This window comes from Dermacentor silvarum, chromosome 9, assembly GCF_013339745.2.
Source record: "Dermacentor silvarum isolate Dsil-2018 chromosome 9, BIME_Dsil_1.4, whole genome shotgun sequence".
Lineage (NCBI taxonomy): Eukaryota > Metazoa > Arthropoda > Arachnida > Ixodida > Ixodidae > Dermacentor > Dermacentor silvarum.
Genome location: NC_051162.1, coordinates 127,466,154 through 127,488,301, shown reverse-complemented (window position 1 = coordinate 127,488,301; position 22,148 = coordinate 127,466,154). Strand labels below are relative to the sequence as shown.

Genomic DNA, 22,148 nt, shown 5'->3' with positions numbered 1-22,148 from the left:
TGAGCCATTGCTTAAGGCAGTATGAGCCCATTAGCGGTGCATCACTGCATGCTTCGCACCTCCACAGGTTTCACGTTAGTGGAGCTGCATTTCGCTCAATGGGTCATTTTACACTTACGCATAAAATTCATTTTCTTTCTTTTAATACGCTGAAGGCCGCAGAATGGCCGCCTTCAGCAGGGTCCACTCCAAGAGAAGTTTATTGTCATCTCTACATTTTTACAATTCACTGGTGTAACACCATTCATTTTTCTTGATATACTGGTATCTGTTTACACACTATTACACACAATTATACACTAGGCATTTGTAACATAAAACTTGATCAGTTTCGAACAGTTATACAATGTTTAGGCTATTACATTGTACTTTTGTTCAGCAGGATCCACTGCCGGATTTGTGCTTCGTAAGATCGCTGCACTCGATCATTGGATGCCGCCTCGTTTACGTAGCGGTCTACGACCCAAAGATTTGATGGTGTGCACCATAAGAGCAACCGCGACTCAACGAGGCTCGCGCGCGCATGCAAACACACGCTTTAAATAGGGTGTCCCAGCTAACGTTTGTCCACCTTCTCTATATATATATATATATATATATATATATATATATATATATATATATATATAGTACGACTTAACCACGTTGTGGTTCGTACTTTACGATCTTTCTGACGTATTTTACTTTGAGAAATTTAATTTTTATTCACTAACGCCTTGCGCCACGCGAATGGCCTGCCCGGTCGGTATGGTTCGGGATGATGTGGCTCGGCCAGGCCCCGCACACTCTCGAGTTCACCAAATGGCCACAGAGGGCGAAAAATCAACCGCGGCGTGCTCCAGCATGAAGCGCGCAAGTGGAGCTACTGTAATTTGGTCGTATACTTTAATTTGTATTTCTTTTCCTCATGGTTTCCTACAAAAAATGTCGCACTTTCACCCGAAAGGCGAAGCGTCAATTGCGATAGCAACTTAGTAGACAGCTATACGGAGTAAGGATAGTAGTTTTATCAGCTGTATAAATTTGGACATGAAGCAGCACCAGCAACGCGCAAAACTGTTGTCGACGCCGTCGGCGTTTTGCCCGCGTTCGCACCAAACGCGCGCGGCGTGGGTGACTGTTTCCAGGGCCTCTGCGGGCGGCTCGGAGGTTTTCGACGAGATCAGAACGGGAAACTCGTCGAGCAGCGTCGGGAGTCTTTACCACCTTCTCGCCTCGCAACATTTTTATATAAATACGCATTTGGTGCCGCAGCTAAACGTCGCCTCCCCTCCCTCCCGTCCCCCCACGGCCTTTTGCGCGACGGAAGAAGTCGCGTTTGCTCTCTCTCTCTCTCTCTCTCTCTCTCTCTCTATATATATATATATATATATATATATATATATATATATATATATATATATATGTATATATGGTGATTGTAAAGGAGGAAAGAGGCGCTTAATTCTGCAGCCCTTCAGAGAGCACGGCGCAGAACGCGCGTTTGACCTCCGCCGTGCGTTCGCTCCCCGTGAAAGCGCGCGTCCATCGCTCCCTTTCACTCGCACATACAACGTCCGGCGCGCGGCGACGATTTCATCGCCGTTGATGTCATACGGAACCTCACGGCGATGGCAGAAATCCTCTTATTGCGATAGCAATTATATGGACACTCAAAAGCAGATTTCTGCCGTCGGCGTCGCCGTCGCCGTGAGGTTCCGTATGACGTCAATAGAGATGAAATCGGCGCCGCGCGCCGAACGCTGTATGTGCGAGTGAAAGAGCGCGAGGGGCGCGCGCTTTTACGGGGAATGAACGCATGGCGGAGAACAAACGCGCGTTCTGCGCCGTGCTCCCTTAAGGGCTGCAGAAGTAGGCGTCTCTTTCCTCCTTTACAATCACCATATATGTAGAGCAAACGCGCCTTCTTCCGACGCGCGAGAGGCCGTGGGGGAGGGGGGGGAGGGAAGGGAGGCGACGTTTAGCTGCGGCACCAAGTGCCTATTTATATCAGAGGCTCCGGCAACAGTCACCAACGCCGCACGCATTTTGAGCGAACGCGGACAAAACGCCGACGGCGTCGACAACAGTTCTGCGTGTTGCCGGTGCTGCTGCATGTCCAAGTTTATACAGCTGATAAAGCTAATATCATTAGTCCGTGTAGCTCTCTACAAATTTTCTATCGCAATTGATGCTTCGCCTTTCAGGTGAAACTGCGACAACTTTTTTTTTTTTTGAGTGTCCATATAATTGCTATCGCAATAAAATTTACGAGAGGAAACAAGGGTTCTGTGATCGTTCAACTATGTAACAGATGAATGACATTCAGCTGTAACGTGGATTAGCTGTTCATCTATGAGACGGGGATTTGTCTCATATTTGTGCTTGTGGCGTCAAACGTTCTTGTGACGTTATGAGTTACACCTTATTCTTTTCCATTTTCAAGCACCCACAGTTTGTTAAATGCAGCAAGGCAACTAGTTTGTGCACACATAAATCCTTGAAAAGTTTTACCTTTACAACGCACGACATTGCACCCTGCGTTAAAAGCCAGCCAAGTGGTCCAAGCATGCGGCACGACCATGCGAAGTCTTGTTCCGTCGTTGTCCCGTGTTCTGTTTTATTTTGCCGCAAAAGGAGGACATATGAACTCTTTTTTTTTTCAGTCTCGTAAGTTCAATCATACGACGCATTCACCCATCTTACGGAAATTGTGTCCTTACAAATAGCTGTTGGATTCTCTTTATCCGATCCCCTTTCTATATTGTGCCTTATAGGATAAAAAGGCGATGCCGATCGAAGCACGATGCCTTGTGTAGTATCATGTTGGTTTGCCAACCGCAGTGCTCGCTGTGTTGAGCAAAGACTTCGCCCTCTTGCAGGAGGCTAACGCATACACATAGTGATTTGAAGTCTACTAGACTTAAAATGCGCGAGGACGATGCCGGTGGCTGATGCAAATGTTTTACAACGACTCTTCGTCGAGTGGAAACCGATACATCCAACATAGTTTACAACACATACACACACCGCGGCTGATGATGCGCATCGCATTTTTGCACACCCAAGAGAAGTTTCCAGATATACTGTAGCTACTGCTGCAACTAAAGGCTACACAGTGGTTGTTCGACGACCTCGTAAGAACTGACATCCTCTAAATTTCACTCAGAACTAGCTAAAACACCTCCAAATCGTTCCGCAGCGCGCGACCGGCAACACATTCAAGCCGCGCCGCGCCGGCCCGCACAAGCCAGAGAGGAGGAAAGGCTCGTCGCGCGCCCTTTCCTCCTCGCCCAATGAAAAGGTCTATACTCTATGCTGAATTATATGACGCACTAATAGCGCTAGATAAAATAAGTAACTGAGACAAGAAAGATGCGGCAATCTACACTGACTCGCGAAGTGCGATGTGTGCAATTATCTCGAAACAAAGAACCAAAAACCTTCTTTTACTGCACATCCTCCAACAACTTCATAAACTTGCAATAGGCGGGTACAGCCTGCACTTTTGTTGGGTTCCAAGCCGTGTTGGGATTACAGGGAACGAGCTTGCCGACTACATAGCAGGAAACGCAACCGTGAATGATGCCTGCAAAATGCTGAGAATTCCCTGCCACGACTACAAAGTGAGAATTAAACGAGCACTGAGGTCCAAATGACAGGTTGAGTGGAACCACGAACAAAATAATAAATTGCACCTGATTAAACCAAATATAAAGGAATGGAAAGATTGCCATCATAAAAACCCATTTTACGAAGTAATTCATTCAAGGTTACGAATCGGACACACCCACCTAACACAGAACTACTTGCTTTTGGGAGCAGAACCACCTGAATGCGCGCATTGTACTGGCCCGCTCTCAGTGATTCATATTCCTCGCAACCTGTCCATTATATAAAACACACCGTCGTACTCATTTACAAATATTTTTTTGAATATGACATACCATTCCATCCTTCTCTCTTACTAGGAGATGACCCCATTTTACTATTCGACGACGTCATGCATTATTTAAATAGCACCGGAATTTTAATGCAGTATATAATTATTTTCTAAAGGCTCCTCGTTAAAAAGGGTACCCTGGCACCGACAGGAGAGCGCTGAAGCCATGCTCGGTGGGAGAAAACTCCCCGCCCTCTTGCCCGTGACAAAACCCAGCTCTCAGCTTCCTTTTAAATCTTGTATTTTCGACCCAAACATTTATTCCGGAATTATATATTTTGATTCTATTTCAACATTCCAGCTATATAAAATTGACCGTCCGTATCGTTTTAGGGACGAAGCACCTTAGGGCCGAGCCTTGTCCCTCGTCGTCGTCCGGTAGCTCTGGTTTGCATGGAGACCGCTAGGGGCGCTGCGGTGCACAAGGGCTATATAAGCGCTGTATATACTGTACACATGTACAGTATCTAATATAATACGGGGGATTCACGGTTACCCGAATGATCCCCCGGTGCTTCGCCCACTCATAATCATTCACTTCGTGGATATGCAGTGTTTTTTTTTTAAATACGGCATTTCCTGGTTACATTCCATTTCAATTAGTATCAGAGAGAAATAAACTTTGTTTTGGCACTCTTTGGCCTTAGTTGCCCTCGCGCCATTAAACTCCTAACTAACCAACTGGCTGAACCAATATACTTGCAGCTCTGGTAAACGCCACAGTGCCATAGTTCCCTTAAGTAATTTTTGTAGAAAACTCTATGCTTGCTCGAACACTGGCGGCGTCTTTGCTGAAACTTGCCTGGCCGGCCTCCCAGACGAAGTGGGCCACTTGTGTCGTCCAGGCTATCTACGGTGTCTGAGAGCGCCGCCCTGGCGGCCTCAGCCGTCCTCCTGCGGGACACGTCTTCGGCGATCCGCAGGCACGCCTGCACCTGGAGCTGCGGGGTACGCCTCTGGTACGCCTGCTCCACTAGCGGTCGAGCCTGTGTCCGCGCAAGGCGGACAGTTAAAGGGGCATTTAAGTAGAAGCGCGAAACTTGTTTTGTCTGTACAGAATTGTTTTAAGACTCTATTTTGTACGTTTCGCGGTAAGAGGTTGATTACTTCAAAACAAAATGAATGTCATACCCCAATTGGTAACATTAGAGACGTACTATAGGTGGCGTTCAAATCCAGCGTCCAGTAGAGCTACTCTATATGGCTCCCGCAGGGAGCATATAGAGTAACTCGTGTCCAGCGACTGCTTTTTTTGGAGTGACAGAAACAGTTCTTGAAGGCGATACTTCTTCCAGAATGAATGCGCCGGAAGCAAGTGCAGAGCCGCAAACATGTCACAACCGCCATGTTTTGAACAGCGCCTATTACTTGCCTTGTTCCCCATGAGTGGCGCGAAGTAGAGGACCTTCCAGAGATGCTGGTAGAGGGCCTGCACTTCTGGACGTGGTACGGGCCTTTGATGAAGCCGCTGCAGATGGCAACGCGCAGAGAGCGCCACCCAGCGGCAGATTCTCGGCAACCACTTCGCTGAAGACGGCTTGGACGTCGCCTTCGCCGCTCTCCGGTGCGCGCGCTTCTTCCAGCTGAGGTCGCCTGCCACGCTGTCGAAATTGTGCCGGAGGTTTCGGGTTCGAGTTTTCTTACAAACATTATTTGAGGCAACTCTGTCGATGCGGTTGTTTAGTAACCGTGGCAACTATTGTTAAGACAGTCGAACCGAAATATGGCGAAGTCGAATAAAGCCCGGATTCTCCATTTCGGATACGCGAAACGTACTGACCGATGCTCATGTAAAGTAGCTAGGTATCTCACAAAATGACTGTCTCAGTCGTTGCGCTAAGTTGTTGTATAAAAAATTAATTATTAAGCATAAAATGCTTTTAGCGCCCGTTGTCGGCGACCTTCAAAGACCTTGAGCGAAAATCCAGAGCCGTTATCCGGGTCCTCAAGACGGGAATGGGCGCGAGAACGAAACGAGAAGCTGCGAGAACATTCGGGCATCGTTGTGAGAGCACAACGAGATCATCCGGGCAATCAGTCAAAAGTTTTAACAATTCCGTCTCTGGCCCCCAGCCCATTGTACAGGACCGCATTTACATACGCTGGTTACTGCCCAAATAAGTTACAAAAGAAATATTGCTTCCGATTTCTCTTCCTAATGTTTTTTCACAATGCCACTCAAGCTGTAATTTATAGTACGCTGAAGTTTAATTTGTCATTTCCAACAGACGTTCAAAATGCAGATGCACTGCACCGTACACTTTATTGTCATCTTTTGGCGCTGAGACAGGGTTGCCTGTGCTCTTTTCAATGCCAGTGATCCGTGAGTTCTGCGGCGCGCGTTTAGCGCCGCCTCCTTCGAGAGATGGCGCCACGCTGCGTGACCGGGCCAGCCGCGTCCGGCGTGCCGCGGATTGTTGTTTGGCCGAGACGAGACTTGCAACGAGGTTCAGTTCAAAACAGGTCCATTTCGCTCAATTAGCTTTCAGGCCTGTGTCGCGGCACCAATCTGCTTTGCCGGTAGCCATTTCACGCTTACATAAAACTCTCGATTACGGGAGAGCCAGCATTTTTTTGTACACGTCTTGTTTCAGTAATATTTGTTTTCTACTCTTAACAGTGTGCAGCGTACCCGAAATAACTTTTTTTTTGTAATGCAATCACTAAACATGCGCTTTTGCACATGTTGATATAGAATACGCCTTCCTTTTTTCTCTAGTTCCGTCGTGCATCTGTGTGTGCGCGCGTGTGCATAACTTACTCTCGATTGACAACTTCACTGTGACCCGTGTTGCCCGCCAATGCCGGGCACTGCCTCTCATGCCCTTTGTGACTTTGGCAGGACTAAAAATGCTTTTATAGGATAACCAATAAATACATAATTAATAATATGCTAACTAGAGATCAGATATATTGAATTCGGGTCGTCCGCTGGCAGCACCTTGAATATGAGGAGCCACCTCGCCCGACACCTCAGGAAGCACCCTCTGGTGTGAATGTATACTGCGACGGTAATGTGCCGCTACTGAGCCAAGTGGGCCAGAACAGGTTTAGACAATCTCGGGCATCGAGAACGCCATTCATAGTGACGCTTAGAAGCAGTTCAAGGCACAGGCAAAATTATTGCTTACCATGTGTAGTTTTGTTTTCAACAAATGAATTCCCTGTTTGCTTGTTTTGTCTACTGACCATAACAAATGAGTATACAGTCGGACGCCTTTATGGGGAAGTGCTCGGGGCCTCCGAAGTCATTCGTTATACACGTCACTTCGCTGTAAAGGTCGCGCACTGCACCACTCGCCATAGAACCGGGACAGAATTATTCTTTCGTTATGCAGATCCTTTCGTTGTGGAGGTGTTCGTTGCAAAGGCGAACCACAAAATTTCGTCCAAGTTCCTTAGATGCCAGTTTGTGTATATCGAATGACCTGAAAGGTCGAACTATTTGTAGGGCATAAGCTTCTTCGTTATGATCGCATTTCACTGTCGAGGGATGTGCATAATAGTATATATATATATATATATATATATATATATATATATATATATAAAGGTCGGTCCACCGACCGAAACTGTTGGGAAAATAATAAACCTAAGATAACCGCGAAGTTGTGCTTCTTTTTTTCATATATATATATATATATATATATATATATATATATATATATATGTAGCGCCCACCAACGCCGCAGCGCGGAGCGCTTTGGTCGGCGCTCTCAGCCGGTGCCTTGGCGCCGGCTGCCGAAGTGAAAAATAAAGAAGCGCAGCGCGTGCTCGGGGCGCAAGCTCGGCACGCGCAGTGTCGCTCCAGAAGCCTGCCACGCTGGTCGTCGCAGCCGTCGCTCGGCTCGCCGCCTTCGCCCTTCTGAGTAGGGAACGACGGCACGGCTCGTACAGCCGCCGTCACGTCCCTCCTATATATATCGTCATGTCATTGGTCTTAGCGTGACAGGAGAGCAGAAAACACCTATTTTTTGCTAACAGTCTTGGTTCATTGCTTGCCTATCGAGCAAGCACCTCTAAGAAAATTTTTTCGATAGCAACAATAAAAAAGTCGCGATTTCACCCGGAAGGTGAAGCGTCGATTGCGATATCAAGTTAGTGGACAGCTGCACAAAGTAAGGATAGGAGTTTTATCGGCCGTATAAACTGTAAGCATAGACACACGAACTGATTTAACACGCATGGTGTCACGCGCGCACAAGCAAACATGAACACATCTCACTCGATGACCGCGGAAACTAGCTGTCAAAACGCTGGAGTGAGTCAGCGCGGCGTGAGCGAATTGACCTTCGTGCCGGCGCTCGCATGAACGCGAAGTAAGCCGCGAGAACACAGCGTAGAGCGGACTCTGCCCCTCCGCAGATGGCTTTTCAAGATACAACCGCGCGGTGGGGGCTCGTGGCCCAGAACCCCCCCCCCCCCCCCCCCCTCCGGAGCATTCCGGCCTGACGGTAAAGCGTGGCCCCTCCACCTCCCTACCCTCCCTCCGGAGCGTTGTGCGCGACTGGAAAACTGCGCACTGCCTTCCCGCTTTCAGCCCTTGCGTGCGCGAGCCGCGATTGCCGGCTCACTTGCCATGCTTTTACGCGCGTACGGAGCGCGGTGACGATTTTATCGGCCGTGCACTCTTTACTGAACCTCACGGCGACGACGACGACGGCAGAAATGCGCCTGGAGAGTCCATACATTAGCTATCGCAATGAAAAATGATGCGTTACCTTTTCACGAATGCCGCGTAGTCGTAGACACTGGCGTTGGGGTTGTTGTGGAAGAAATCCTCAGAAATGCGCAGTGGCGCCTCTGGAGCCGAGTCTGGGCAGACCATGGCCTGGGGGTTTCCACAGGCGCTGGGAAAATAGGTTTTAAAATCGTTGATTCGTTTGCACAAAGACTCGGGAAATGCAGCTGATAGAACGCGTGGTGTAGCTGAATAATTTCCTCAATGATTTCAAGAAAGATGACTCGTCTTCCGACACCCTTCGAGTTTAGTTTCCCGGAAAAGTAATCCATTTGGGCAATCTCACGATGTTTTATTACTCTCACAGTTATGATGCGCCAGACATGATCACATTTTAGGTGTTTCTCAATTGCAAGCGCCTCAATTGACCGAAACCCTAGTTGTGAATAGACTTAAATGTATGAAATAATGTAAGCGAGCGCTTTATTACTCTAACAGTTATGATGCGCCATACACGATCACATTTTAGGTGTTTCTCAATTGCAAGCTCCTCAGTTGACCGAAAGCCTAGTTGTGAACAGACTTAAAAGTATCAAAGAATGTAAGCGAGTGTTCCTTTTTCTTTTCTTTTTTATGAAACGGACTACAAGAACCCTCCATATTTCAGTTTGCTGGAAATGAGAGAACGTTCGGTATCCTATTTGATATTCGAAGGTCTTTTTTTTTTCTCGAGTATTCGTATTCGATAACGAAATTTCGCTATTCTAGTACACCAACTGTTTTTTTTTATACATTTACTATAGACCACTGAATTTGCAGTTCTTGTAGGTGGCAGCCATCTTTTGTCGGCGCCTGCAGCAACAGGCTGAACGAGCAGTCGTGACAGCGATCAGCGTGTTCTTATCGCACGCTTGCCAACAGTGCTCCCTCGTCCATGGCTTTTACGTCAGCTGCCTCGTCGACGGTCGTGGTGTACACCATTGTCGACATCGTCGAATTCCGTCATTTTGTCAAATTCTGCAACGGCGGCATTTTGAGCCAATCAGAGAGGCCGTAGCAGGCCTCTCGGCCACTCGGAGTTGCAAAGATGGTGAATACGACAATATGGCAAACTCCAATGACGCCCAAAATAGAGCCCCCCCCCCCCCCCCCCCCCTCCTCCTATCCCTTCACACAGTCCCTGCGCCGGCAACACCGACATATGCTGACTGGGCACTAGATTAGATACGCTCCCTCTAAACGTGGGTGGCTGAATAAAAAAAGCTGGTCTACGCCATGGAGGTACAGGGGCTAGAATGAGGAAGTGTGTTGCACCCACCGGCTCGCGCGTGGCGCTTTAGGAGGAAACTGCTAGGTGGCGCTGCCACACACTTACACGTCGGCCGCTACGGCGGCTAGCAGCCGCAGTGCAAGGGCGCGGCATGGAATGCGATCATCCGCGCGAGAAAGCTTACTATGCAATAACAACAAAAAAAGCTTCAGTAATATACTCGCTCGTGCATGGCGGTAAATGGCTATAGAGTAGCCTTGCTAGCCCTTTCGTAATCGAAAAGCGCCAAGGTAACAATTCGATTAAGCGCGCGTCGATGGTAGAATTTGTAGCTTACTTTAACCGATTTACTCCCGCTGACACCTTATTGAACGCAAATCAAGAAAATTTTGCAGCGGTAACTCGGAAGCAAACATTTTATTTTTGACACACTGTTTACGCAAACAACTAACTTTGAAGAAGTGGCTCACAATTCGTGTAAACAAACCTTTCTCAGTCATCGATGATGTTTTGCTACGCGATGCACCTTAGCTGCGGTGCTTTTTTCTCACGAGAAAAAAAATGTTTAAATTGTTCACAAACAGTTCAAACAGAAAGTCGTCGGACTTGGGTTATTTTCTACTTAGTGACGCGCCTGAGCTTCAGGTGCTTCTTCTTTTCACGGGAAGACGCTCTCTCTTTGTTGAGCGCCTTCGTGTAGCAGTGCAAACGGTTGACAAAAAAAAGAATTTTGTAACCTGGTTGGTAAGGCTGGGGCCATGCGGTGCACAGCCCAGTATGACATCGTCTTTGTTCAGGCAGGAGACAAGCTCTTCCGAGCTGTCACTGTGCAGCTCGTTGTAACTGGCCCACATCGAAAAAAGTGGTTTCAAGGCCGTCTATACAAATGAGAAGAGCTTCTACAAGTGTAAATGAGGCCCCCATTGACGCAGAACTTGGTGAACATCGCCACCTGTTCGTTGGCTTCGCCGGCGGCAACAAGGAGCTCGTCAAAGCATTCCTTGCACACAGAATGCCGGATTGTGTTGCTTGCAACGTACCTTGTCACGCAGAAGACTTGCCGCGAGTCGCTCATCTTTTCAAGGTAATCATGGTCGGGGAGCATTGCGGATTCAAAAAGACAGACTGGTGGGGTAGTTGGTATGACGTTATTTACACAGTAGCGCAGAAGCACACGGACGGCGAATGAAACAGACGGGGCACAACGCTAACAACTTAGTGTTTGTCGCGTTAGGCGCCTGTGTCAGTTAAACTTGCTGGGTTGATTTGGTTGTGTGTCTTCCTTGTCTCTTGCTTTTGTGCGGTGATATATATATATATATATATATATATATATATATATATATCTGCTCTTGTGCAATAAACACTCAGTTATTAGTTAGCGCTCTGTTCCGTTTGTTTATTTCGCCGTCCGTGTGCTTCTGCGCTACTGTGTAAATAAAGCATTGTAGGCCTTCTTTATCATGTGAGGATCTTCTTCAACCTTCCCACTATCCAGCAGTGCGTCCATTTTATGGTTTACATCCTCAATGCTGAGGAGAAGTGTCAGATCGCCCCCTTCACAGTTACCACTGCTGGGAGCTTTGACTGAATCGTAGAAACTAAGGCAGTTCATGGCGAGCAAAAATTGGCAGCCGTACGATAGTAGCATTCAGGCACGACACAATGTTTTCGCGCCATGAGTACACATATAGACTTGCTGCAGCGCAAAAAGAAACGAACGTAACTTCCCACAGATCAGGGCGGGCGGCGTCACTGAATCAGCGCGACGCGCATCGGGCGACGTGTCAATAGGGTGCCTCGATGCCCAGCACCGCCGTCCGGCGGCGCTGGCATCGAGGCACTCTACGTGTCAACGACAGCGCGCGCCCCCTCGCGGCTCCCTACCGGCGGCTTCAATGCGCCCCGTAGGCGCTGCGTGCCGCTCGTCACTTTCCCATTTTAGCCACTGTAATGGAGGGCTTCCCGTTTTGCCCACTTACGTAGTCCGCTAAATTTAGTGGGCAAAAAATGTCACAGTTTCGCCCTAAGGGCGAAGCAATGAATGCGATAGCAACTCAGCAATGTCATATGAAGTAAGGTGAGCGGCTTTGGTAGCAATATGAATTGTAGTAAACATGAGCTGCTTAAGTAAGCAGGTGTGCTGCGGCGTACGTAAACCGACATGAAGAGAGACTCGATGACCGCGAGAAGGCGTGTGTGAAACGGTGGTGTTGATGAGAAGCGCTTCCCGTGGGCAGCGCGTGCGAAGGGACACACCTGTAGCGCTGCGCTGCCGATCCGGGCAGCATTGCATGTGTAGCGTGCGTTGGAAAATGTGGCCCGACTATTACTAACTGAATGAACAAGCGTGGTGTGAGCGCGCACAAACAAACATGAATAGATCACACTGAATGACTGCAGACAACGACTGTCAAAACGCTGGCAGCAAGCGCATACGCCGCAGCGGGCGAAGGTACGTGCAGTCTATCGCTTGAACGGAAACTGAGCGGCGAATGCATAGCGCATACAAAGGTCAGAGCCCTGTGGAGTTAAGAGACGGTGCGGGCGAGCGACGAGCGCGGTTGTTGGCAGAGTAGAAGTGCGTACCCCCCCCCCCCCCCCCCCCCCCCCGCTCCCTCCGGCGCTGGCTTCCCGCTTCCTTGCTTGCGCGTGGGAAATTGAGTGCGTTCGCTCTCCGTGATAGCGCTAGCTCGCGTCCCCGCACGCTTCCGCTCGCTCGGGCATACGGCGCGCGGCGAAGATTTTATCTATACGGAACCTCACGGCGACGGCGACGCCGACGGCAGAAATCCGGTTGAAGTGTCCATTTAATTGCTATCGCAATAAAAAGACAACGGCGAATAGCAGGAGTGCATTAAAACATAAGCCCACAATTTTTCATCACTTTTCCCTTGTACATAACTACAATTTTATCAGTCCAGGTTGCCGTAAGTTATACGAAAAATTAAAACTATCATCTTGAGACATTATGCGGCTTTCTGTACGCTTTCCGCGTACATGGAAACAAGATACAATCACGCGTTTTGTTCCGGTGTCGTAGACTAATAAGGCACGTGACCGGAAGCTTCTTGGGGTCGCGCACTGGCTGCTAGTTATCGCGCGCGCGCTACCGTCTGTACAGACCGTGTTATGTCGTCTTCGGTGATCACTGTTGCGCCATCTAGACATCGCCGCAGGAGACTCGCAGGCTCCGTCTGCCGTTTTCGTCCGGAAGCGACTTTTGCCGTGTCACTTCCGTTTTCGCCAGCCCCACTGTGCATGCCCAGGAGGCGTGCCTTCACGGCGTCCATGAGGCGGGCGACGCCGTCTTCGTAGATCGACTGGCGCCGGGACCGGCAGACGTGCTCGTGAAAGTCGTCGCAGGGACCCGGTGGGCTGCGTCTCTGGCTCTGGATGTTGCTCGACTCGCTGCCTCCGGAGCGGAGGTAGCCTCGAAGCCAGAGGCAGCCCGCGGTGTTGCACAGCGTGTCTCGACGCCGAGAGTCCTCGTGGCTCAAGTCGCGGAGTGAGATTTCTGCCTGCACCGGCGGAGACGAGCAATGGGCATGAGCATCAGAACTCTCCAGTCAAGCGAGTTACGAAACTCGAGGTCAGATTCTTATGGATTTGTTTTACAGTGAAGCTGTTAGCCTCTCGGTGGTCGGAATTTCTCGTGTCCGAGTCCCTGAGCAAAAAATTTGAGCCGATCCTGGCGGCAGTGCAGGGCAGGAGCAGTGGCTCGTATCCCTGTAAGGCAAAGGCTTCACGCACTCAGCAAAGTGAAGCGAAAAGTGCATGCATTGTTTGGAATCACGCATACAATATAGAGAACAGCATGCGTTTCCTTAAATGACAAGCACAAAACAAGCATTGGAACCACATAGCGATCCCCGCATACGTTTCCCGGTAACGAGTACTGTTGCGCAAGCTGCCGCGGCGACGGCAGCTTGCGACGTGGGGAGTGACGTCTCTAGCCTTTCGTAAATAAAATAACCAGCCTAGGAACTAATTTCATTATTGTTGTTGTACCGCTACGGGTACGCAACGCATAGTTTGGACTCCCGAGGAGCAGTGTGGATGCGAAGAGCGGCAAAGGGAAAAGAAAACGCCAATACGACCAACGGCGGCGGGCTGCCAAGGTTCCCATTACTCCAAATTACCATTACTAATATTACTCCAAAGCAATAAAGCATTGCATACACCCCTCAGCAGTTGTAGTGGTGGTTTTCAACACCTTCGCTGGCCATCCACTTTCGCAGGGCCGGGATGGCGAATAAATGTTTTACGTTCTTATGTACAATGTGTCGCAATGTCGCAATAAAAAGGGCACACTATACACTACACATTTTTAACACCTTTATGAGTGTAAAAAGGGTGCTTGGTGTGTCTCATGCCTAATACCCTCAAAGGGTAAGATTGAATCGTTAAGATCGAATCGTTAATGAACACAAATGAAGTCGTTTTAATGCATTATCACTAGGAGTGTCAAAGTAGATAATCTGCATGTGTCTGTAGTTTCAATGAATAAATACCAGTAATGTAAAGCTATCAATTAGAAATAGCTTGCGCGTCACCTCTATACGCTTGGATACAGCAGTGTTCCGTAAGATGTGAATAAACAACGACTTGGCTGCGCTCGTGACGTCAAGCAAGTGCTCCCCTCTATTGAGCCTTTTCGCGGCGATCCCGTGGGCGGTGCCATGTTTGATCACGTGGTGACGCGTCCATTGCTTGCCTCGACTGCCCCCGTTGCCTCCGTGTTTACAATGGTTGTGTATGACGCCGGTGCGGCTTAGCAAACCTCTGTTTCGGGAAATATCGTAGACGTAGACTGGGCGGACGACACGAGGCTTTCGCCACAGCTTCAGAGAACATGCAATAGTGCTTTCGGAGCTGATTAAGCTGCGTCCAAACGGCGCGAGCAGTGTATATGGTGCTTGCTCTAGATGCCGGGCTAAATATGTAATCTCAAACTTTGCGCTCATGAACTGAATCAGTATTAGCCTGATTTGATCTTTGTTCTTTATTTGACGAATATTTTGAGGCAGCGGCTTGTCATGTTTCTAACTCAGTAAAGTTCCTCGGTGCTGTCACTGTCTGATCATTTTCTGCCTAATCGCTCGCGGGTGTGCTCAGTTCCGTTAGATTTGTTCTTGCGGCGCACAAGGCTTGAAGACGTAGCTGTTGTAATACCTCCTATTACATTGTAATACCTCCTAGCAAAGACGTATTATCGCTAGTAACTCGTTTACTATTGGGGACCGTCCTCGAATCATTCAGCTTCGACCATTCGTGCGCTATCGGGGTAGTACCACCATTTATTTTGCGTATATAGTGCGCATATATGCAAGTGTGTGCTCATTCACTTTTCCTTGACACGTTGCCGAAAGAGTGGGCGTAAGTTTCCGGGCCAGTTGGGGTATATGTATGTAAATACTGTGCGCGAAACCTACTATGACAGGAAGCGGCACTACTCCTTTTGTCATTGTTTTTCTTCTTTCTGGGGTATTGCGTTCCAAAGCCAGTTCTGATTATGCGGATAAAATTTTACCACCTGTGGTTCTTTAACGTGCACTACAACGCAAGCACACGGGCGTTTTTGCATTTCGCCTCGAAATGCGGCCGCCGCGGCCGGGATTCGATCCCGCGACCTCGTGCTCAGCAGCGCAACGCCTTAGCTAACTGAGCCACCGCGGCGGGTCTTTTGTCATTGTTTAACGAGCGGTACTCACTCTTGCCGACGTACCGGGGCTGAAGCCCTTTCTTTCAAGTTTAGTGATACAACGCTGGTGGATAAGCAAATTTCTGTATCCTCGAGGAAAGGCGTACACCTCCAAGTGCCGGAAACACGTACGGACAGTTGGTGCAGTGGTCCGCGAACTTGGCAACACATATTTATTACATTCCTTAACATGCTAGTCACTATTTTTGCAACCAACTACGGTACAGTCTTCAATCCATATCATTCAATCCAGTATGATTGGAGCCCAGTGCGTTAGCGAAAACCCAGTTGCATTTCCAGCTCCCGCTTAGAAGAAAGGTATAGAAGCGGTAATGGTTTCGTATTCGTACGCGGTCGCTGAGGTGACGTATGGCGCGCCGCCGAAAGCGCCATCTCGTTTCTCTAGAACAAACTGCTCCGCGAAAAGGGTCAATAGCTGTCCGAAGACTCGCCAGGTGACCCACCAGGAGCAGGTAGGCGTCCTCGCCGTCACGCTGGTAGCGGTCCGGCACCAGCAAACGCCGCGCATTTTTTGTAACCGTCTTGTGGAAAACCGTGGGCTTGTTCGTGAGCCAGAGGTAGAGCAGGATGGCGTTGATAATGATCAGCAGCACCATGGTCACTGCGCCCACCCTGATGATCATCTGCTTCTGCTGCCGAGAGGCTATGCGTTCAGAGGCCGCCCCGCCTCCTCCGGCCGTGGACATCTGCACGCAATCATCATCATCATCATCATCATCATCATCATCATCATCATCATCATCATCATCATCATCATCATCATCATCATCCCTATTTCGCATGCTATTGTATACATTGTAAAGTTTGGCCGTATGTCAAATTCTGCAATGGTGGCATTTTGAGCCAATCGGAAAGGCCGTAGCAGCCCTCTGGGCTAACCACATCTGACAAGATGGCGACTTTTATAATATGTCGGAATTTGACGATGTGTAGAGCAGCACCCTTCATGTCCTCTGCAGGACGAAAGGCCTTGTTAGCAATCTCCGATCTGACTCTATACTAGGCAGGCTGATTTCCTAATGACATCACGCCACCCAATTCTCTCCCATGCTACAGGGGGTATAAATGGGCGCCATTCAGGCTGTTACATTGTTGTACAGCTGCCTGGTGAAAAAGCTGCGCCTTACATCTATATACACTGGAATAAATGAAAGTCGGGATATATAGTTGGTCGTGATTCATCCTCAGCAATGAGCGTGCGTGCATCTATGCCATCTTTGTCTTTCCTTGCGCTCAAAAATTCTTTGAAGACGATGCACACTGAACGCTGTGAACAGGACAACAGTAAGGAGCATGTGATATCACTTGGATGCTCCCTATAGCGTCCCCTTCCCCCATTTGGTCACTGTAATAGACGAATTCTACCCACATTTTTTCATACATACATGCATACATAATACACATGCAGTATGTGATTAGGTAGCATGCGAAGATTTATTAGCCACTCGCCTTCTCTCCCAAGATCACGTGTTACGTGATGCCATCGGGCTAAAAAAAAGGATATTCCACATCCGCCCATCATGGTTCTGAGTGGCGCTGGCTAACCCTTCAAGGGCTAAATCTAGTAAACATAAGTACCCAAGTTAGTGGATGAATTGATGGCCGTCGCCGTAGCACAATTGGTAGTGCTAAATGTGGAATTCAACTAAATGTTGAATTTAAAATGCCATATCTTGTCAACAATGTTTATTTAGCAAAGTCGCGAAGCCGTTTACAGTGAGGAGGTCGAAGTTTAAGCAAACCCGTGTAATAAAGACTATTTTCTCAATCGCCCTCGTGTGTTTTTATGTTGAAAAGGGATCAACATGAACATCAATATCAACAAATTTTTCTGAATCGCCATTCTCGCCAATGTTCCGTCCAGTAATTTTTGTAGGCACATGCTACCCCGAGGCGTGAATGTGAACATCATGCTCCTGCTTGTACAAAACTGTTGAATTAAGCACTGTTCTCCCCCGGGCCGTCACCCTCCCCTCCCTGCTACTCGATTTCCCCCGCTGGACTCTCCGGCCTCTAGGCCTAGCCACCGACCAGCTTGACGCCACAGCAACAACCACGTTCGGCGCGTTAACGGAGTCCTTACCTGTGACAATACATCGCTCGCTTCGGCCATGGTTTTCCCTCGATGTCTGTGAAACTATGCAAGATACCGACGTTGTAACGGACAGAGCGGGTTACTGTGTCCGCGAGGAATCGAAGCGAGAGAAACAGTGGCCACTTCTTATTCCCAATCGATGTAACTTACCCACTACGGAGGACTGACCAAAAGAAAGATGATGATGTGGACATTTCTGATTTGTATTTTTTCTTTATAGTGCTGTTCTCGTAATATTGCCATACAGTTTATGTCCTTTTCAGCTGGGAATATACCTGAGCTCTTCCGTGTTGTAAATTGTACACGTTGAGCTATCCAGGCCTCATTCAGGCCATCGATTTATAATGTACTGGCTAAATATACAGGGTGTTTCAGCGAACACTTTCAACATTTTTAGAGGTTGCCTGTGGCAGATAGCACAATTTTAGTTCATGAGCTGGTCTACTCGAAGAGGCGGACATTACTTGCACAAATACTTGAAATGCATAATCGACCAATTAACAAAAAATCACTAATTCAGTTTTTAGATACTTGCCTTATGGCTCATATTGCAATTTACAAATTGTAGCCGTGAAGTTCACAAGGCGGATCCATTTGCAACGAATTCTCAGGGTGACACCAATTTCGAGATATTAATTCCCGAACTTTGCGGAGAAATGCATTGGCGTTCCAGCTCTTAGGCACCCGTTCCGGCGGCGAGCGTCGGCGTTGTTACTCGTATCCGAGGGAAGTAGCACAGCGAAGGATGAAAGCGAACGCGCAGCGCAGCGGGAGACGAAAGACGGCGATAGCGAAGAGAGCGCGAGGAGGACAGCGGAGGAGGAGGGCATGGCGAAATCGTGAAAAGAAAAGCGTAGTGCCGCGCAAGAAGGGCTTTGCAGCGACGATGGCTATCGAGATGCCGCGAAAGTAGCGCGCGTCGCCTGCATGGAAACAAAGTGCTGCATGAGCGGAGGTATGTCTGCGGCGGCTGCTAGAAATCGCGCTTAGCGCGTCACCCACGAGCTGCCTCTCGCGAGCTCCCGATTAGCGATGCAGTCGCGCCACACTCCGCTCCGTTCGCAACGTGCCGCACGGACAGATTGTCCGCGCTAGCCAATATATCGCGAAATGAAAACACGTATACAGCTGCACTCAAATTTTGCATTAGAGAGTATCGAAATCGTCGGTGAATCATGACTGCACATGATGTCAGAATCTCTCTTACTATAACTGAGATTCGCTATGCCGTAAAATCGCGGCAACAGACTCAAGAGGTTAAGATATACTGTACTTATGAATCCCCCCCCCCCCCCCCCTTGTTTTCTTCTAACAGGTTCTGGGTTCATAGGATTAGAAATTGAGATGATGGTGGTGATGATGATGATACCATAAAGTTATTGGCAACTCCCCACTCTGGTGGGGGGCTGGGGGGGGGGGGGGGGGCGTACTGGCCAAGAATCGGGCGGGTTTCAGCAATTTGTTCGAAATGGGGAGTTAGAAATCTTTTAAGTATCAATATTAGGTGAAACAGAGTAGCACACAGACATCTGTTCTTGAACAGTCAGTAAGCTCGAACAAAAAAATTAAATGAAACGAAACAGTACTGAAGGGGGGGGGGGGGGGGCGAAACAGAGCACCAAAGCGCCAACCACGCCGCGTGCCTTTGGGAAGAAGAAGAAGACGGACGGTGGCACGCCAAGGTTTCCGTATCAGGCACTCTACTACGTCGAACCAAACGTGAGAACGTCGACACCGCATTTTTCAGCCCGGCGGTGCAGGCACACGTGGAGAGGGTGGAGTGGAGAGCGTCCCACGGTCACGGTCCGGTGGAAGCCGCTGTGCGAGCTCCCGCAGAAGCCCATGGACGCGGGCAAGAAGAAGACCGGCAGGGGTGCGGCAAGAGGCGGCGGCAAAGGCACCAAGGCGCGCAAGGCAAGCCAATCAATCAATCAATCAATCAATCAATCAATCAATCAATCAATCAATCAATCAATCAATCATAATCAATCAATCAATCAATATGTTTATTTCAGTTTTACTACAAACGAAACTGAGCTTGGCAAGAAAAAGCGGGCGCAAAGACTGCTCCACACGCCTTTTTTACTGCATTTAGTATTTATGGAAGGCATCAGGACACACACACAAAAAAAAAAAAAAACTGTTTAAAATTGTTTCAACGTTTCGACTCCCTCAAGGGAACGTTGTTCACAATGAGTGAAAACAGGCAAAGAGCACGGTTTTTGTGTACTGCGCATACCACGATGAAAGCACCTGGCATAAACACGGGTGGAATATTATCATCGCTGTGATTAAGGGTGTGCGGCGTGGTTAGGATGATCAATGACTGCAGATAAAGGCGTGAGATGGACTCTTCTCCTTGGCAGTCGTCGCACATGCTTCTCCCTATTTGTTAGGTGTAGCGTCGCACGCGAGCCGGCCGACGGGGAAGGCCTAGCGTCCGGGAGGACGACGCAGTGAAGCAAGGCGGAGACGCCTGTTCCTGGTGAGAGGGTCTGACCAACGTGGCGTTTATTCAACTAGATTGCGGCCATTTCAAGAACACGCTGCGTCATGCCATTGGCTGTCGCACAAGTGGCGTGATCAGATTGATTGCTGATACACAGGTGGTGTGATCACGCCTGATTGGCCCAATGAATTCATACAAACGCACAACATGTTGGTCGTGGCTCCATCATGCGGGCATTGCAGATAGCAATGGTAGCGAGTGCTACTTACGACACTAGAGGACAGCACTACCCAACGATGGGCATGTGACGTAGTTGAGTACTTCGCCAGGGCATTCGACGTAACGTGATATTTATCGACGTCAAACACAAACCCCTTTTCTAGCATTTCTACAATTCATACAGCTGCGCGGCGCGGTTTCTTCCTTGCAAAAGCACCATCCGCATGGCGCTCGCTATACAGGATATAACTGTATACGATGAAAAGCAGCTGGTGTCTGTCCAGTGTTATCACTGCGCGGAAATTCTTTACGCCTATTTCTTTGTTTCTTTTTTTTTGCACAGTGTCATCACCATATTCTCCTCAACGAGCTCATCTTAACTCCTATTTAAAAGTACTCTAGAATTGACGAACATTCTTTTTTCTTTTGCCGCACGAAAAAAGTTTGAACTGCATTCTTTCCACATGCAACCATCATTCGTTTCTCCCCCATCGAAATGCGGCCGCCCAGACCGGGAATCGTACCCGCGACCTCGGGCTCAGCAGCACGACGCCAAAGCCACTGCGCCACCGCTGCGGCCCTTAAAACATCATCATCATCAGCCTATATTTATGTCCACTGCAGGACGAAGGCCTCCCCCTGCGATCTCCGATTTCCTCTGTCTTGCGCTAGCTGATTCTAATTTGCGCCTGCAAATTTCCTAATTTCATCACCCCACCTAGTTTTTTTGCCGTCCTCGACTGTGCTTCCCTTCTCTTGGTATCCATTCTGTAACTCTAATGGTTCACCGGTTATGCATCCTGCGTATTGCATTGCCTGCCCAGCTCCACTTTTTCCGCTTAATGTCAACTAGAATATTTAATTTAATTATGGGGTTTTACGTGCCAAAACCACGATCTGATTATGAGGCACGTCGTAGTGGGGGACTCCGGAAATTTGGACCACCTGGGGTTCTTTAACGTGCACCTAAATCTAAGTGCACGGATGTTTTCGCATTTCGCCCCCATCTAAATGCGGCCGCCGTGGCCGGGATTCGATCCCGCGACCTCGTGCTCAGCAGCCCAACGTCATAGCCACTGAGCAACCACGGCGGGTCAACTAGAATATCGGCTATGCCTGTTTGTTCTCTGATCCACGCCACTCTCTTCCTGTCTCTTAACGTTAGGCTTAACATTTTTCGTTCCATCGCTCTTTGTGCGGTCCTTAATTTGTTCTCGAGCTTCTTTGTTAACCTCCAAGTTTCTGCCCAGTATGTTATCAGCGGTAGAATACAATGATTGTACACTTTTCTTTTCAACGACAGTGGTAAGCCCCCAGTCAGGATTTGGTAATGCCTGCCGTATGCACTCCAACCCAATTTTATTCTTCTGTAAATTTCCTTCTCATGATCCCCTGTGAGTAATTGACCTAGATAAACGTACTCCTTTACAGACTCTAGAGGCTGACTGGTTATCCTCAATTCTTGTTCCCTTGCCAGGCTATTGAACGTTGTGTTTGTCTTCTGTATATTAATCTTCAAACCAAGTGTTATACTTTCTCGGTTAAGGTCCTCAATCATTTGCTGTAATTCGTCCCCGTTATTGCTGAATAGGAAAATGTCATCTGCAAACCGAAGGTTGCCTTACAACATGTTGAGTGCTAATGCCCATATCATGGTATAAAGTTATGACATATCTAAAACGCCACAGCGGGACTTAGTTAAGACAAGGGCTACATCGAACAGCAGACAAAGGCTGTTCGACGAAGCAGACGAAGACTGGACGACAGACGAACGCCTATTGTTCAGC

At 48.5% G+C, this 22,148-nt stretch overlaps 2 protein-coding genes across 2 annotated transcripts in view; one reads left to right on the top strand and one right to left on the bottom strand.

Moving 5' to 3' along the window:
- Positions 1-2,931, bottom strand: part of LOC125940047 (uncharacterized) — a 398,764-nt gene extending 395,833 nt beyond the window's left edge. Inside the window, exon 1 of the mRNA XM_049655720.1 lies at positions 2,927-2,931. The gene's annotated coding sequence lies outside the window, so the exon portion shown is untranslated. The remainder of the gene's footprint in view (positions 1-2,926) is intronic.
- LOC125939903 (uncharacterized) overlaps positions 1-22,148 on the top strand; it is a 48,610-nt gene that overhangs the window by 9,503 nt on the left and 16,959 nt on the right. The gene's annotated exons all lie outside the window — the stretch shown is intronic.